The 19,476-nt window shown below is 35.9% G+C and overlaps 2 long non-coding RNA genes across 2 annotated transcripts; both read right to left on the reverse strand.

Annotated features, from left to right (window-relative positions):
• Positions 1-2,214: 2,214 nt before the first annotated feature.
• LOC126969747 (uncharacterized) lies at positions 2,215-6,044 on the reverse strand. Its single transcript, XR_007730442.1, has 4 exons — positions 5,962-6,044; positions 4,642-4,835; positions 2,937-3,074; positions 2,215-2,327 (listed from the first exon to the last, which is right to left on the reverse strand). It is a non-coding gene; the product is annotated as an uncharacterized LOC126969747 (long non-coding RNA).
• A 6,953-nt stretch (positions 6,045-12,997) lies between these two features.
• On the reverse strand, positions 12,998-18,689 carry LOC126969746 (uncharacterized). Its single transcript, XR_007730441.1, has 5 exons — positions 18,610-18,689; positions 17,085-17,146; positions 16,480-16,544; positions 16,349-16,409; positions 12,998-13,110 (listed from the first exon to the last, which is right to left on the reverse strand). It is a non-coding gene; the product is annotated as an uncharacterized LOC126969746 (long non-coding RNA).
• Between the last annotated feature and the right edge of the window lie 787 nt (positions 18,690-19,476).

Consider the following 19,476-nt stretch of genomic DNA (forward strand, 5'->3'; position numbering starts at 1 on the left):
AACCGGATAACAGTCACCATTGACTGTAAGCTTAGATTCAATGTACATATTGACAATATTATAAAGAGAAGCTTCAAGACTCTTGGGTTTGTCATAAGAAGCAGCAGGGAGTTATGTTATCCAACACTAAAATCCTACATACAACTGTTTAGTGCGTAGATCTCTGGAGTACTGCAGTGTCGAATGGAACCCTCACTATGATGTTTTCAATAAGCGCTTGGAGAGAGTACAAAAGAGATTTTTATGGCACCTATCTTATTTGTGTAATTTGGCCAAGAAACTCCCAAACTATAAAAAAAACGACGATTTCGATGCTTCGGTTAACAGCCGTTCCCATTATTCAGTCTATCTCTTACATGAGATAAAACTCGTAACAATCGTTGAATTTTCTGTCCCAATAAACTTATCGACGGTAACTCACCTTATCCGTACGAGCTGTCTATCAATGGTACGACGTATAGATGTTTAGCCAGCGATAGAAGTTTGTATGGAAATTTCAATTCGCGCGTCCCAATATAAGGCGATAAGAATGACTTATCGGGTATATTGGAACAGCTTCAGATTATTGATAGCTAATTACTGACAGTAGACGGTAGTCATTTAACTCTATCTGTAGATAATATATTGGGAACGGCCGTAAGAGTCCTTAAATAACCGCAGAAAAGTGCTGCTGTAATTTTTGTACAAACTTGTCAATGGCACAATCGACAGTCCATATGAAACTTCAAAATTAACATTTTAGTTCCAAGACTGTCTAGGTCCAAGAAATACACTCCATTTATAACGAGTTCAGCACGGTCCAATCTGGACCTCCATTCTCCTATGAACAGAATTACAAGTACCTATAACGCTGTTCATAACTGCATTGTCAATGGCGATGCTAATTATATTGAGGGTGGTGGGCTGTTGATAAGACTCCAAGCTATTCTTATATCTTCCCTGATCACATCCACAGCAAAAAAAAAACAGCTCTCTGTTATATCCTCACTCAACAGCTAATATGTGTAAATATGTCTTATGTTGTAGTTTAGTCACTAATGTATTAACAATGATTTATTTGATGAGATCTTTTACCCTAGGTCGAATTTAATTTATTTCTCACAGTTTTAATTTTATATTTTGAAATCCTATATAATATATTTTTTTATTTAATATTGTTTATTATAGAACAAATTTGTTGTTGGTGTTATATCCTTCGATTTTATTTGGTCTCTCTCAATATTTTGTTTCTTTTTAAAATTAATTTGCTAAAACGTAAGTAATGATCTGTTTATGCTCGTTTTGTTACTGGATCTCGATTTGCACCTATAATTGGGGTGTCACATAAATAGATATATATCTGTGTTAGTTATTATGAATTGTATTGGTGCAATAAATAAATAAATAGTTAAGCCGACAAATAAAAAAAAAATGATTATTTAACTCCATTTAGCTTAAAGCCACAGAAGCGATCTCTCTGCGAATGCTTTCCTCTCCTGTTAGCTAAAAGACGAACCAGTGTATTTTCTAAGGTGCTTCTGTATGTGAAACGTACTTATTCCATCGCCGATAAAGCGTGTGGGTAACTATCAAGTATTTTCGCTCTCAAGAATCGAACAACAGATGTAGATTGTGAATGTGAATAAAAGACACACGCATCATAATTATTAATAGTCGATCGCTGACTGTACACTCTAGCGGCACAGTAGACAGTAGGGAAACTACCTACAAACGTTCGAAATGACACACAAACATGCGCATCGACGAGGCCCCTAAGCGGTTTTCGCGGTCTTACAGTAGCGAGTGTCGCGTCGAATGAAAATTTCCATTAATAAAAAAATACTCGCATTATTCATTTATTTATTTACGGTGTGTGCATCTACTGTACTCAATAACTCTTCTGTTTTTTTCTAATTGATTCACATTTACATTTACTTGTTTTGTCTTACTCGTGTAAAGAATTGAGTGTTTGACGTTTGAGTATTTTTGTTGCATCACTTTACATATTTTATTGTAATTGAAATTATTTGTATAATAATAAAGCTGTAAATGTAGATTTAAAAGAGTGGCGAAGAAAGAAACGAAATAAATCTTTCGAGATTCATAAGTTCCATTTCCTTGACCTACATGAATAAAGTGATTTTGATTTGTAATACTAAACTACGACACAGTTGTATTCGTCTTATGTTATTATTATTTATTTAACTATTAATAAACTTGTCTACTAAGTTTGATTCGGCCCAGTCCGGATAGAAAATAATTCCATCCCATATAACCCGGGACCAGAAAGCTATTGTAAACCACACCACAAAAATAGCAAATATTGATAGGCCTGATCCAGCGCAGATCTGAAATCAAAAGATATTGTCTTTAATAATGACAAAAAACGTCTTTTGGCTTACCTAAGTAGATATTACGTTTTAACAGAATTAAACCAGTAGGCTTCTTTGCACAGGATGCCGGATTATGCTGGATTATGGCTACCAGAAGTGTACCTATTACTGTCGTGAAGCAGTAATGTGTAAAGATTACTGTATTTCGGTATGAAGGACGCCGTAGCAAGTGAAATTACCGGGCAAATGATACTTAACATCTTATGTCTCAAGGTGACGAGCGCAATTTTAGCGACGCTTAGAATTGTTGGGTTTTTCAATAATCCTGAGCGGCGTTGCATTATAATGGACAGGGCACATCAATTATCATCAGCTGAAGGTCCTGCTCGTCTCGTCCCTTGTTTTCATTAAAAAATGTCAAGGTTATCAATTAGTGTATACCAGTGAGAGCATATTAAACATATGCGTTCATCTCTGGTGTTTACCGAAAAAAATATTTTATTTTTAGAACGTGTTTATGCTGTGGCAGTGTCATATTTTTAAGTTATTTCTAGTTAACATTTTGATCACATAATAATGAATCACTATTAGATTACTACTTGTATATCAGTAAGTACTACTAACCATTTTTTGTTGTGGTATGTTCAGATATGTCAATACCAATGCATTAGCTGGTGTCCCGGATATAAGATGAAAAGGTAATGAGCACGGTATCGTTGCACCAATCATTAAGTAGAGCGGGTTGATCTTCAACGTCACGCTCTGAGTAATGTAAAATAAGTTATTATTATTAATTAAATAAGACATTCAAATGATTTGAGTTTTCTTTAGTGTTAATTCCGCTAATATTTGTCTTTAAACAAATCGACACGTGTTTCGCCTCTACACGAGACATCCTCAGGACGTGTTGTCTCGCCAAAATTTGGCACGAGACTAAAGTCTCTTGAGTGTTGATTTGATATTGGCGGAATTAACACTAAAGAAAACTCAAATCATTTGAATAATTATGGATTTCCGCAAAGTAACGCCTATTTCAAAAAAATTTCTAAGAAGACAAACTAAAGGCTCGTCAGATGATAATGATCTACAGTTTTGAGTTAAAACTTAGTATCCCGCAGCACGAATAATGAGGTAGAAAATATTGTAATTGATAGAGCTTTAGTCCATGATTGTAATGCTACCACTCTTATTACAAGGTCATGCACCGTTCCAGAGAAAAAAGCAATATACCCTAACCTCAAATTATGAAATTTTTAAGGTTTTGGAATTTTTTATGGGGAGAAAAGAAAGGGAAACGCCTACAATTCGTTTCTGGCACCCGCAGGTCGCTGCCGTGACACGCTACGCTTGGCTCGTGCGTTGTTTAAACTGTTCTTACATAACCTAATCTAACCAATTTTTATGAATTGTAGTTGATAGAGCTTTGGTCCCCGATTATAGTGCTACTAATATTATTATAAGGTAATGAACAGTTTTCAAGAAAATAACGAAAAAATATTCTAACCTCTAAACGGGTTAAACACGTAAATAAAACAGACAACAGGAACACGCAACTACTATCGAAACGGAATAAACATTAGAGGTAAACGCAATAAACAATAAAGGAAATAAAAGAAAAATAATTACTGTTTTTTTTACTGGCTCTACAACTCTGGGTTCTAGCCTTTTTAGTCTAAAAATTATTATTGATGAAGCCGTCTAGTCTGTCCCAGACAAATTTTACGTTTCATTTTACTGTTTTTCATTTACAATTACTGACAGTTATCAGTAAGTTTTTAGCCTCCAGCCGCCATGCCAGCGCTCATGTACCGTTTTATTAACTTGATTTACCCTTTTTAGGTTAGTCATAAGAGAGGTATCATTATAATCTGCACTGAAGCTCTATCAACTACAATATTTTTTACCTCCTAACTCGTGCAACGGGATAGTCCAACCCCAGTTTTGCCCTGCACTGTCAGCAGTGTGGGATTAAAAACGTGGCAATAGTAGCAATTCCTACCAGCCCTCCACGGGAAAGGGCCCCAGAATATTTGAACCCAACCATCTGTACCTGAGCGTATTTTTTATGTGAAACTTATGAGAGAGATTAGATGTGGTATATTTAATTTACTTGATGTCACAAAAAGATGAAAATGTAAATCTTGATATAAAAGAGTGGCAATGAGTTTCTTGCTACTTCTTCTCATTAGCTCAACCCATTACGAAGCAGCGGTAGATTCAATAAGAAAAATATTTTTTTGACATTCATAAGTGTCATTTGCGTGAAATGTGGTTTTATAAAAAATAAAGTGATTTTGATTTGATTTGATGAAATAGGCAATGTACATACCACTCTAGCAATATGAGGCAACAAGCAAGAGGTCACAATAGTATTGCTAGCAGTCTCCGAGAGCGCCTTGCATATTACAATGCCGACCAACAGTACGACGGACGCCGGGGCACCAGCAAATACCAGCACCAACTTCTCCAGCTCGTGCATCATTCCTGTGTCCTTGAGAGCTTCAAATGTGAGCTCCGAACTAACTGGTGGGACATAATTAGTAACATACCAGCCTAACCTTATTTTACGCTTCAAAATATAAACTGCAATTTCATTATTACATTTTATTCCATAAAACAATAGTTTAAAATATTGGAAACTCTATCGAAGATGTCCCTTAGTATAGTACTAAGTACTGGTAAGGGGACCAGTGGGAGGCTCCTTTGCACAGGATGCCGGCTAGATTATGGGGACCACAACAGCGTCTATTTCTGCCGTGAAGCAATAATGTGTAAACATTACTGTGTATTGGTGTGAAGGGCGCCCTAGCTAGTGAAATTACTGGGCAAACGAGACTTACTTAACATCTTATGTCTCAAGGTGACGAGCGCAGTTGTAGTGCCATTCAGAATTTTTGGGATTTTCAAGAATCCTGAGCGGCACTGCATTGTAATGGGCAGGTCGTATCAATTACCATCAGCCGAACGTCCTTCTCGTCTTGTCCCTTATTTTCATTAAAAAAAACAGCTAATGTTAAGTTTAAGTTCGTAGAAACATTAAGCTGTAATCTAAATGGAAAAGAGAATGCATATGTGTATGTATGTTCACATCAAACTAAAACACACATAAAAAGGTCGACATGACAGATAGGGGGAGTTGGCAGTGATGTTTAAATTTTGAAGCATAGGTAACACCAACCAATATTAGTTGTTTCTAGTTTAATATTAGACTGTGATCATATGATCACAGTGGTAATAACATATACATGGATCCAAATAGATACCGCGAGTGTATGTACTTCGCGTGTCAAAAAGGCGACAAAAAGAGGAGCAATGCTTTTCCTTCTAAGCTTTTATTTTATTTTTTATTATTATTTATAATACATTGCCGATTTTAGTTATAAGTAATACCGACTATTGTCTATTGAGGTAATGCAAACGTCAACTAATGATGAGGTGAGTGGCTAAACGTTAGGCTCGATGCACTGGCATTTTTAACGACGTCACAGTAGGTACAACAAAAAGGTCACGCTTGGTTTTCATACAGACGGAGGGATTTGCGTTATCTATTTGGATCTATGTCTGTGGGTAATAAGCTCTTTAGGTGAAGCAAAGCGCTGGACACCAGCTAGTATACAATTATAAATATGACTTTATTCAGAAAACTAACCAATTACGAATAATGCACTCCACTGCACGTGAGTTTTCAGAACATCCCAATCGAGACAGGTTTTGTATCGTAGAAGCGAACCTTAATAGAAAATAAACATTATTATCAAATTCATTCGTAATACTAAGGAAACCTTTTGATGTTTAAAGGTGAAGCAAATTATTATCGACTGTACGGAATGATTATTTCGGACAAACATAATTCCGTAAAACTTATTTAAATTACTTTTGGAATAGTTTTATGCGCGACGACTATATCTCAAACTATGCCTGGGGAAATGACGTCTTTGCATTGTCATCTTCTATCGTTCTATCTTCTTCTTCTATCGTTTAAATCACGAGGAATGCTCAGAGCGGAGCAGTTGTTCAAGATAATACCGACACTTGAGTTTCACTTGCACCATGTCGATAGGTGGCAGTCCACAACCGCGTATTTCACTAGAAACTATACAGCCCAGCCACTATGGGAAGTCAACTGTCAGCTATTCTTGAACTTGGTGATATCACCGTATATACGGCCGTTCCCAATATTCAGTCTATCTCTGGTTGTGGCCTACTTGAGATAAAAATCGTAACGATCGTTGACTTTTCTGTCCCAATAAACTTATCGACGATAAATCACCTTATCCGTATACACTGTCTGTCAATGGGACGACGTGTAGCTTATCAGCGATAGAAGTTTGCATGGAAATTGCAATTCACGCGTCCCAATATAAGGCGATAAAAATGACTTATCGGGTATATTGGGACAGCTTCAGATTATTGACAGCTAATTATTGACAGTAGAATGTAGTAATTTATCTCTATCTGTAGATAGTATATTGGGAACGGCCCTTACAAGCTTAGAACATTCTCCCACGTTAAAAACCGACAACGCATCTCTTATTTCGTATCCAAATCGTGTCACAACCATACACGTTGTTTCTATCAATTGACAATAATATGATTTATTTCATCATAGAAATGCAGATTCACGATAGATTGACTGATGGCATAAAATCTATAGTATTGTTATTGTAATTATTATTAGTAAGACTCTGGTATCGTATTTCCGTATCGTATATACAGGTGGGGGGGGGTGAGAGGGGAAGGGTGAGGAAGGGAGATGTCCTATGTCCCCTGGCTCACTCCCCCACTCCCATGAAAAGGTAACGCACCAGTCTCTTGAAAATCAAATTAATGTTACCTAACCTCAAAACAGATAAAAGTTATGGGGCCCATATTATTAATTGTCATTTCATGGAACCAACAAATGAATGAAATCATAAAACAAAGAAGTGATAAAATCGTGGTTGTTCTTTAAACATACTCCGTGATTTGACCAAATCTCTGTTATTATCTCTAAAATAAGATTCGCTATTTTAGTTGTAGAATATAATAATACATATTGTAATGTTAAGAAATATGAAAGAAAACAAAATATGAGGAAACTAGCCTTCCTAAATAAGTTTTGTCTACCTAAATATAACAATGTATATGGTAAAAGAACCTGTAACTATGTATTACCTAGGATATTAAATACATTACCTAATGATCTAATAGATATATATATCTGCAAAAGAAAAATTTCAAAGTAAAGCTAAAAAAATACTATCTAGAAGCTAATAACCAGGAATACCTATGATGTATATTTTTAATATTACTACTATATGTTATATTAAGTCTTAAGTAATTAAAACAATTATTGTAATGCGAACTTACCGCTCGCACATAAACCTTAGAGGTTTTGCAAGTATGTCTTTATTATTATATATATATATATATATACTAGCTGACCCGGCAAACGTTGTTTTGCCATATTATATAAATTGTATTGATATTTTGCTTGCTAGTTGATAAGAGATGGCGCTAGTTGTATTCATTAGTAACAATCACACTTTTATATTTTGTATAATTCACACTATAGTTTTATAAATTATAGCCTATTTGTTATTCTGGTGTGTAAGCTATATTATAGCATAGTTTCATCACAATCTATTCAGTAGATTTTGCGTTAAAGAAGTTCAAACATACATCAAGACATACAAAGTTTCACATTTATAATATTATTAGGATTAAGATAATTTTGTTCATTGAATAAATAAAAAAATATCATTTCCCTGCGACATATCCACAAAATACGTAAGTAAATTTAGCGATTTTGCACTAAATCTCACGTTTACTTGTCAAAATACGTGTCTTAAAATATGTATATTAGTTTGTCTGTGCTTGATTGGCTTGGATTTATACGTATTTAATTATGTTACAAGAAAAATAATTATTAAGAATTTAATTAATTTTACCCAGTTTTCACACAATTTTGTGCTGTTTGTTGCCGGTAAAGATAACGTACCTCTAATATTTATCTAGATCACCCTCCCTCCTATGCGAAATTGGGTGAAATTCGCCCTAATTCCCTAACTCCTAATAGTTAGACAGCTAATATTTTGAGAGATTGTGTAGTACATCACCGTCACAACAATAAATATAAACTTAAAGGCGCATTCTAAGATTTTAAGCCATTTAGAAGTGGTTTTGTACCAGTGGGAGACTTCTTTGCACAGGATGCCGGCTAGATTATGGGTACCACAACGGTGCCTATTTCTGCCGTGAAGCAGTAATGTGTAAGCATTGTTGTGTTTCAGTGAGAAGGGCGCCGTAGCTAGTGAAATTACTGGGCAAATGAGACTTGACATCTTATATTCTTCACACTTATGTCCCAAGGTGAAGAGCGCAATCGCGCTAAGATTCTTTGGGTTTTTCAAAGGTACTGCCGTGTAATGGGCAGGGCATATCAGTTATCATCAGCTCCTCTCGTCCCTTATTGTGATTAAGCTTATCATAGTCCTTTTGAGTATCTTAAATTATTATTATTAATTAAAAGAGATTAACCTGGGTTTACGTTAAACTTGAAACACTTCAAATCTCTGGGCATCAAAAATAGAATGGTTGCACCGATAACAGCCGGTGACATAATTTTTTGTATGCTGCAATAAAACCATAGATATCACAACAATAGAGTGTATTTTCAAAATTAATTGCTATTAAGTAAAATGAAAGAGATTAAAAGATAATGAACAGTTATCACAAAATACTAAGGCACGATAAGGTTACCTAAAGGTTAAATATTATGGCTATTCACTTGACAAAAAATATTTAATCGACAGATATGAAAAAAATAATTATTTAACGAAATCATTTTTTTTATCAAAGAAAGTAGATTTAAAGGTAAAAGGCCTTAAAAACGGCAAGAGGATTGTGGCCACTAATTCACACACTCAAGCCTTGTTCCCGTCAGGGTAGGCAGAGACAATAGAATGCCACTTGCTTCTATCCTTACAAACCTCACGCGCTTCCTTTACATTCATTACTCTTTTCATACATGCTCGCCGGTTGCGGGTGCTTCGGACCTTTTCTTTTCTTAAAACGTCCCCAATTTCGTCGAGGAATGTTCTACGAACTCTCCGCGACCGACTTGCCCACACACACTTGCCTTATATATTTGATACGTCATTCTTTCTCCACTCATTCGCTCCACGAGTCCAAATCATTTCAGCATTCCTTTTTCAGTCCTTATCACAATATCCTCTTTCAAACCACAGCGCGCTCGTATTACCGCATTCGGAATTCTATCAGTCAGTCTAATAACAAACTAATAACATGTGGCTATATTTTATCATTAGTGTGTTGTGTATTTTTATTAGGGGCCTTATTAGGAAGTTCTTTGTCGCTCAGAGGGCAATCGAGAGGGCTATGCTCGGAGTTTCCCTGCGAGATCGAATCAGAAATTAGGAGATTCGTAGGAGAACTAAAATAACCGCACAGTTCAGATAGTTGAGAAACTGAAGTGGCAGCGGACAGGACACATAGCTCCACGGACGGACAGATGGCCGTTGGGGCAGTAAAGTATTCGAATAGTGACCACGTACCAACTACCAGAAAACGTATTGTTTGTGGATAACATGGACCGAGGATCTGGTCAAGATTGCCGGAGTAGGTTGGACGATCACAGGATCGATCGCGATCGTCATGGCGATCTTTGGTGGAGGCCTCTGTCCAGAGGTGGACGTCTTCCGGGTGAAATGGAGTGTTATTATTATATTTTATAGATAGGCTCAGAACTTAAATATTAACCTCTGCGGCGTCAATGCGTAGCTGTGTTGCACGAATGTGAAATTAACAATTAATTGCACGGTCATTGTTAATAATATTATTATGACAGTTATCTGAAAGCAAGTGTTAATTGTTAGAGGTTACAAATTTTATCGAATATCTTATTTTGCGAGGTCGAGTCGGAGGAATATATATACCGCGGAGGGTTGTGACGCAGGAGAATTATGACGAAGTCGATTTATTGGAGGTTTTTAGGGCAAGAGGTGGCAAAATCACTTAATAGATGTCGTCATTTCTCGCAATACTAACCAAGGCATACGTGAAAGGGGATACGACACACAATTTTATTTAAATAGTACCTAACTTTGACTATATGAATCGTTACGTATAATGGTTTGTAATGTCATCATATTTTTTCACAGACTTTGGGTCTGAGTTTCATTGTTTATTATTGTTCTTTTTTTGGTTCAACATCTGGTTAAGATTACCAAATATTTTGGAACTAGGCGAATTGTTACAAACTGCCGCAACTCTCTTTTATTATCAAAAGGTACTATTATATCAGTTATTAATCGGACCTTTAATTGAATCCATTTGAATTATTTTTTAAGGAACGCCTGGTTTCAGAATACCTAATTAATAAATAAGGTACCTAGCTCAGACGTGTTATTGATCGAACTTCCCCATATCCAGAACGCATTCTGCATGAAAACAAACAAATCTTATCTTAGCGGAATCAACACATAAGATAAGTTCTCATAAATAATTATGGATTCCCACAGAAAAAAAATCCAATGCGATCAATTTTATTTCGACAAAGAAGAAGTGACATTCATATTGACACAAAAAGAGAAATTCATATTTTAAGCGAGGAAAATAGAAGCATAAAGTCACTAATGGCAAATTAGGAAAAGAGGAGTCGGTGTCATTGTTTCATGTCATCTGATTTCCAAAAAGAAGTTGTTTTATTATTTGACTACCTTTACCCGTGACTTCATTCGTGTTAACTGTGTATCCCATGACCCATCCCTCAGGAGATAACTGTTAAAATGGATGTCACGTAGGAAATGAGATATGAAACATCTCAATGAATACTCACATTTCTAATCAATATACTTTTTGAGTTGATATTTGTTAACCAATAAGTTTTATTCTTAAAGGCACAACTTACTTTGGCACTAGGCACAACTTCCCTCATTATATGAAGACTAGTAGCACATAGAGTAGTTTCTGTCATTATTTTCTAAAAAGTCTATCTATTTTTGTTTAATGTAATTTTGTTAATTATTTGATAAAGACTATGGATTGAACTACATTGGTGTGTAGAGCTAATATATATGGATCGTTTCTTACTGCGATATATTAGTTAAACATCAAAATTGTCTCAACTCTCCTTGGTCTCCCCTAACTTTCGAGTTACAGCTAAGTATCCTCACGGCGTCTATTCCCCTTGGTAACTGAGAGAACTATCTACCATAACTATCTATCACCAGCTCACCTGTCTAGAATACATCCATTTCAACTGAATTCAAAACCTCATGCAAGCCTACCGTTGAGCTAATGAAGCACTCCAATTAAAAATATATTTTTCATACTTAATGTGGAGGAAGGTCTTGCCCTTAAAATTTTATTACTAGGAATACTGGTTTTATTTACGTACCACTTCGTGAAATTTTAATTTGCCTATCTTATCATTTTCATTTTTGAGCAATGTTTCGAAATACTGTGCCTCCTCTGCAGACATGCCTGTTAAAACTACCAAACCGCCATTTGATCTGGAATGTGAAAAATATTTATTAAGTGCCTAACAGGGTTGTTTCGTGCAGTTTCAGTGATAAATAAATACTTATCCTTTCATATACCTATGATGTCCTTTAATTATGAACAGATTTGAGTAGAACTGATAGTAAGAGAAACAGATTGAAATCGACAACAGCATTAAAGTCCGTATTCCAGAAGAAGTGTCAATACGTAATCTGTGGCATATTATGCACTCTTTTATGCCCAGTCATGAAAAAAGTGGCAAAGTCTCTAGCGCAGTAATTTTTCTAACTACGGCGCGCTTCAAGCCATAAATGCATACGACTGCTTTCCGGTTAAAAAGAGAAATCTTACTAAAAATAATAACAAATCAAAATAAACTTATGCTGCTATTTACAATGCAAGCGGTATATACATATTCCCTGCGCGTTGTAATGCAGGCCGCAATCTAAGTGACGTCAGAACTATGCAGACACTTCAAAAATCACTAATAAAAAGAACGATCGGTATAAGTCATCAGCCGGAAGACGTCCACTGCTGGACAAAGGCCTCCCCCAAAGATCTCCACGACGATCGGTCCTGCGCTGCCCTCATCCAACGTATTCCGGCGATCTTGACCAGAACGTGGACCGACGTTCTGTTCTTGTGTGTTCTACCATCACTGCGTCTTCCGGTACGTGGTCACCATTCGAGGATTTCGGCCATCTGTCCGTCGAACTATGTGACATGCCCACTGCCACTTCAGTTTCGCAATCATTTGGGCTATGTCGGTGATATTGGTCCTCCTACGGATCTCCTCATTTCTGATTCGATCTCGCATGGCAACTCCGAGCAAAGCCCTCTCCATTGCCCTCTGAGCGACCTTGAGCTTTCTCATGAGGCCCATAGTTAGCGACCACGTCTGCGTACCGTAAGTCATCACTGGCAACACGGTATACTTACTTACTTACAAGAAATTCGTCACTGTACCATTGCGCGGGGATTATTAATATGTGTATAATTATTTAATATACATAATTATCCCAAAAAAATAAGATAATTTGAAACATCTAAGGTTCAGCGGCATCACCTGCAACAACTATGCTGTTTGATGAATATTCAGTCCAGTTATTAAAAAATCTGAAGATAATGGCCAGCGAAAGAAACCGTGGTCAGTAGTTAATGAAAATCTTACCGGAACATCCCCAGGTAATAGAAGTTCAACCAGAAATATAAGAAAGTCTCCAATATGATCACTGCTGGTAGAGTAAGCAACATGAAGTGAGGGAAGTCTATATGTGGAGCCATGGGAAAGATCCTGAAAAAATACTATAGTTCAGTAATCAGTGCTCAATCAATCATTGTTAAAGGAAATTAATAATAGGTCTCGGAAACAATATTTTCGTTTATTACCTTCGCATAAATTTGTGAATGAGCGAATCTAGTGAAGAAATTTAATACATTTTAAAATGTTATTATAAGAAAAAGGAATTCCTTCTGTGTGTGAAAATATGTGATTCCTCTGGTGTTGCAAGAGAATGTGGGCGGCGGTGATCACTTAACACCAGGTGACCCGTACGCTCGTTTGTCCTCCTATTAAATAAAAAATAAAACCGCCAAAAACATTTTGGACGTTTTTGGACTTAATACAGTTTGAGTAAAACTAGCACACAATAATTGGTTTTGGGGTTTTCATTCCGGGAATTTTGATAATGCACGTCCCTCTAGGTGCTCTGTAAAATGGAAGCCGTTTTGAAGTAGTGCAGCAATATATATAATATATAATACATAGCATCTTGCACCTTCAGATTTCGGGCTGTTTCGGTCTCTTGAGAACTTATCACGTGTTTTTTCTTATCTCAAAATTTTAACAACAAAGGGATCATGTCACTATATACATAGCGGAAAAAAGTCATCGAACAAGTGCTACTGGCTAAGGTACTTAACCTTAAAAAGCCTACACCGAACTAATAGGCCAGCAATGCTCCAGTCATACCTTAAAGATACTAACAAATGCTTTTACACTTTACTGAATGGAGTCGTCTAAATACATTCGTTACTGAATTTAAACAAGTGTAATCGCACTCAGCTAGTTAGCATCCTTAATTCAGAAATAAGGATGGTTTCTGGCTGGCATTTAGGAAGGTGTAATCGCATAAGACAAAATTCAAAAACGCACACAAGATATGTCAAAATCAAAAGTGGATATGGACTGATCATATGAGGAAAAAGAAAGAGAAACGGACAAAAACCGTTACAGAATGGTATCTAAGATACGGGAAACGGAGAAAAAGTAGACAGATTAGAAGGTAGGAGGACGATTTTAAAAGGATAGCAGGACCGGACTGGATGAGAGTAGCTAGAGACCGAATAAAGTGGAAGTCCTTAGTCCTTAGCCTTTGTCGAGAGGCAAATTACTAGTTAAGTTAAATGAGATTTTTTTTTATTATTTATAAGAAAAATTAAGTTAGTAGTAATAATAAAGGCTATTTTATTTTTTTATTATATTTATTTAATTACTGATTAGTGATTTCAGTCGCTCGTGGCTCTACATGTGTGATCGTATCTATGTTGTGTTTTGTGTTCCCGAATAATAATAATTTTTTGTCAGCAGGGGTTGGGATATTAAAGAACTGAATTTTAATATTAATTTCCTGTTGTATAATATAATAAATCTTAATGTTGCGATCAATCTTTCTTCTGCACTAATACAAGGATATTATCTTTCCTTTGAATAAACGCTATCACAAGATTCAAAAATATGTCAAACGATCTCGAATCCATTCGTTATTAATATACATTAATTTTAGAAGTCCACCGGTTCTAAAACACCCATATAATGTCCGTGTTTGCTTACTTTCCGCGCAAACTCAAAGTTTTTATTTGCATAAACATGTTAGATTGATGTTACATAAATATTATTAAGTACATGTTTGCCACATTTATAACGTGCAAATTTTATAAAATACATTTATAAATCATTAGTTACAATAATATCAATTTAACAAAAGATTAGTAGCAGTATTATATAGTATATAGTAAATTTTTTAGTTGAAAATATTCGTCTAATGAATATAAGCAGTTTTTATTAAGGCATATTTTCAATTTAGATGAGAAATTCCTATTTGACGATACCTCTCTTATTATTTTTGGAATGTAATTATAGATTTTTATGCACATACACAAACATTTCTATGAAATAATGTAGTTCTACAGCAAGGTACTTCTAGTTTGGTGAGGTCCTGGATGGGAAAAGAGAAATATTTTCATGTTTACTGAATTCGCTAATTTTTTCTCGAACAAACATACAGCACTCAAATATGTATAATTCAACAATTGTTAATAAGTTATATTAATGAAATACGGGTCTGCAGCTTTCAAGGGGTACTTTTTCCTCTGCAGCCCTCAAACGTTTTTTTTTGCGCTATTAAGACTATTTATTACTGTTGAGTTACGTCATATTATGATCCCATACCTAATTATAGACTCCATGGTAGGCCGTTACAGCCGCTTTAGCCGATATATTTTTATTTTATTCTCCTGATTGCAAAAACAAACTTATTAAGACGTTTGCATAATTATTCAACGTGAGCTTTCCAATTACAATTATTATCCATTATTATGCCTAAGAATTTGGTATTTTCAACCTCATCAATTTTAATTTCATTTTATGTTATGTTTTTAAGGGGTGGATAAATGGTATTATAATTTTTAAATTGTATAAGTTTTGTTTTTATCATATTAATATTTAAATTGTTACTTCCTAACCATTTGCCGATTTTAATGATTTCATCATTTATTACCGAGTCGTATGGTCTTTTTGAGTTTTATGTCAGGGATAATAATTGTAATGTCATCAGCATATAACAAACACTTATTTTCTGTAATATGTGGTAGGTCGTTGATATATAGTAGGTAAATAAATAAGTAAATAGTAGATAAATAATAATGGTCCAAGTACACTGCCCTGTGGTACCCCAGCTTTAGTTTGATTCCAACTAGATTCATATCGTACTATATTTGATCTTCCGTCAATCTTTTCAATCAGGACACACTGTTGCCTATTTTTAATATAACTTTCCAGCCATTTTGAAGTTACACCTCTAAGCCCATATAAGTTATATTTATTTATGAGAATTTAGAAGTCGACACAGTCAAAAGCTTGGGTCATATCAAAGAATACTGTTGTTACTCTAATTTTTTGAACTATTTTTGTTATTAGATTTTTAACTAATGTATATGCGGCCATTATGTAATGGCAGGCTGGCAGGCAGCTGCGGGGCAGTAGGTAATAAATACTATTTCAACCATATCCTTCTTCTTCTTTTTACTATTTTCATTGAGCCAACAGCCAGGGCTAGGCAAAGGCCAATTTTTTGGTGTCTGGAGCCATACGACACTTCCGACTTCGTAACTAAATTTAGGACAGTGTGATCATAAGCTTTTAATTTGTTTCTAAAATTACTTCTGAATGTTGACGACTAAATTCAATGAAGTGTAGTTACGCTTTACCAGTATAAGACGTGACTATATAACTTCTATATTATTCAACTTACATTTCACAGTAGAACTTAAGTGTTCTGTTTGCTTCGCTTCCGACAATAGTCGATATACCTCCTGTACATTTAAATGAATATTATATTTTAAGTAGAAACATAACAATTATTGAATCGCTAGAATATGTAACCTATAGTTGAAGAGTATGCAACGCCTAGAAAGTAAAACGTCGTAATATCAGTTGGTACCGGATCTCTGAAACAATTGAAAGCCAATCAATTTTATACGTTTACGGCAGACTTTACGTTACGTTGTGAAGTCTCATTTCCCCAGTAATTTCACTATCTACCGAGCCCTTCAGACCGAAACACAATAATTTTTACACATGTAGTTATGTGACATAACTACTTCACGGCAGAAATAGGCGCCGTTGTGATACCCTTAATCTAGCCGGCATGCTGAGCAAAGGAACCTCCCACTGGTACGACTGAGATTAATAAATCGTTACTTAGAGATAAAATATGACATCTATATAAAAGTTAATATAGATGTCAAGTTTCATACCTAATTGGTATTTAGCAACCCACACCATAAAAACAGTAAAAGTTGTAGTAAGTGATTAAAAAGAACTTTGAAATGAATTTACTAAAAACATTACTTCTTCATTACTCCCTTTTATAGTGTCATTTTGTTTCTATGCGGTGGTAGTGTTAATAATTAGAAACTGTGATTAAAAAGGGTTCTATAGCAATCAAATAAAAAATATTAAATAACATAATTTTATGTCTGTCATACCTTTTCGTGACATCGTTTCTTTGCGACAGCTTGTTGTATTCAAACATTTCAAAGATGCCCAACTGAAAAACAGGAGTTTTTTTAATCTGTACTATTTCGCAGTCATCGAGATAGGAAGCTCCATAATTATTTAGATACCATCGAATGCCCTTTATAAAGTACGCACAATTTAAATAACACTTATGCAGTTGTGCGCCTATCTATCTGGGCATATAATGGGCGGAAATCTGGGGTGGTTAAATATATGTATTTCAACTAGTTAATATATTACAGAAACTAAAATTTTGAGTACTCATTATAGCTATAGTAGTTAAGTCGTACTCTCGAGTCTAGACTATTAAGTCTAGTACTTTATAGTCATGACTAGGTACTCGTGTGAGTGGTATTGCCAATGTCACCATCTCTCTTGCGCAAACAAACTTAATGGTAGAAGATAACGTGTTCAGTCAATACATACAATATGCCTTATGGCATATGCACAGGTATTGTATGTATTATACTTTCGTGTCAATAGTGCTCATCTCACGTTTTTTTACTTTTTCCGAAAATTTGGTAGGTATGTACATAGGTACATAGACTGATTTTATTAATTAACCTTTCCGTTTCGGGAAATTTGGATCACGCGGTATGCCTGAGAGCGCTATTTTGGCGCTCGCGCAGCGTTTTGTCAATGCGTTTTATTTTACGTGTAGTAGTTCATCATCATCATCAGCCGAAAGATGTCCACTGTTGGATTAATTACCTCCCCCAAAGATTTCCACGACGATCGGTCCTGCGCTGCCCTCATCCAACGTATTCCGACGATCTTGACCAGATCGGTGGTCCATCTTGTGGGGGGTCTACCACAACTGCGTCTTCCGGTACGTGGTCGCCATTCGAGGACCTTACTGCCCCAACGGGCACTTGTCCGTTGAACTATGTGCCCTGCCCACAGCCACTTCAGTTTCGCAATCATTTGGACTATGTCGGTAACTTTAGTTCTCCTACGGATCTCCTCATTTCTGATTCGATTTCGCAGGGAAACTCCGAGCCTAACCCTCTCCATTGCCCTCTGAGCGACCATGAGCTTTCTTATAACGCCCATAGTTAGCGACCACGTCTGCGTACCGTAAGTCATCACTGTCAACACACACTGGCTGAAAACCTTCGTCTTCAGACACTGTGGTATTTGGTAGCAGTAGTTTCGTATAGCAGTTGACTGATTATAATTGAGATGATAGGAGTGAATGTATCTGAAAGCTATTGAGACAAGCTAATAAGACCATGCAAAATTAACCATCTTATAAACAAAATAAGGGTCACAACTTGGTGAGGGAGTAGGGTATACGGCACACTCGATTTTGTTGTATCTGAAAAATTTAAAAATGCTGGGAACACTCCTATTATCAGGTGATGCATGTCCTCCTGTTCCATTAAAAAAAGATTGAGCAGGTAATTTTAATGCAATAAGGAATGCGATTCAAAAGCCCTTAGTTTAAGACAAGTTGAATAAAGATTGCGTTTGATTTATAACTAACATACATACCCTTTCAAGTTCAATCAGGGTTGCTTTAACTACCGGAATCATTAGGCCACAAGCTGTTGTATTATTAGTCCACATTGATATCCCCATTGTGGTAAAAAATATAAGGAAGCTTAGCCTGAAAAAGAAAAGGTTTGAAAGAAGAAGCGGCCAATACAAACTGACACCATCGGTATCGCAGATCCTGAAGAAAAGTACTTTTTTACAAATAACTTACAAAAAATTCTTAAGCGCTACTAAAATTCTGATATCTGCAAAATTTTAAGGTAAGCTGCGTCTTTAGTTTGGGTTTAATTAGATGATTCATCTTACACCTTCAAATGACTGCAGACTTTGACAGCTTAAAAGAAAACGCGATGTGATCCTACAAGAGTTCTTTATCAATCAGCAGGCGGGCCAACATATCTTCGACGACGCCTGCAGGTCGGTAAAGGTAAGGCATGTCTTCCTAATCCTTCAATGATTCACTTCACTGATCGCATCTATCTGTATGGTTCCACATGCGAATTATCAGCCGCCTTCTGTACACAGTGCACTTAAAATTCAAATATATAATAACCACCATTTCGCAAATTCGCCGAAATAAATGGTCGTTCATCCTCCAAATCTAGTTTCATGAAACGGGGCTAAATAAGGTCATTGCCATTTTTCTTTTACAGCTGTACAGCTCACACCTCCCCGTTCCGCACCCCGCCCGCGCCCGCGCCGCGGCACATACACGCTCGGCTAATCGGCTGTTTACGAAACTACGCCGTCTGTCATATCCCTTGTGTGTTGTGTTTTTACATTATAAACATAAAAAAAGTTGTGTACAAAAAGCAAACAATAAGGTGTGATACTTTTATAGAAATTTTTCTTCATTCAAAAGAT

The sequence above is a fragment of the Leptidea sinapis genome, chromosome 19 (genome assembly GCF_905404315.1).
Source record: "Leptidea sinapis chromosome 19, ilLepSina1.1, whole genome shotgun sequence".
Lineage (NCBI taxonomy): Eukaryota > Metazoa > Arthropoda > Insecta > Lepidoptera > Pieridae > Leptidea > Leptidea sinapis.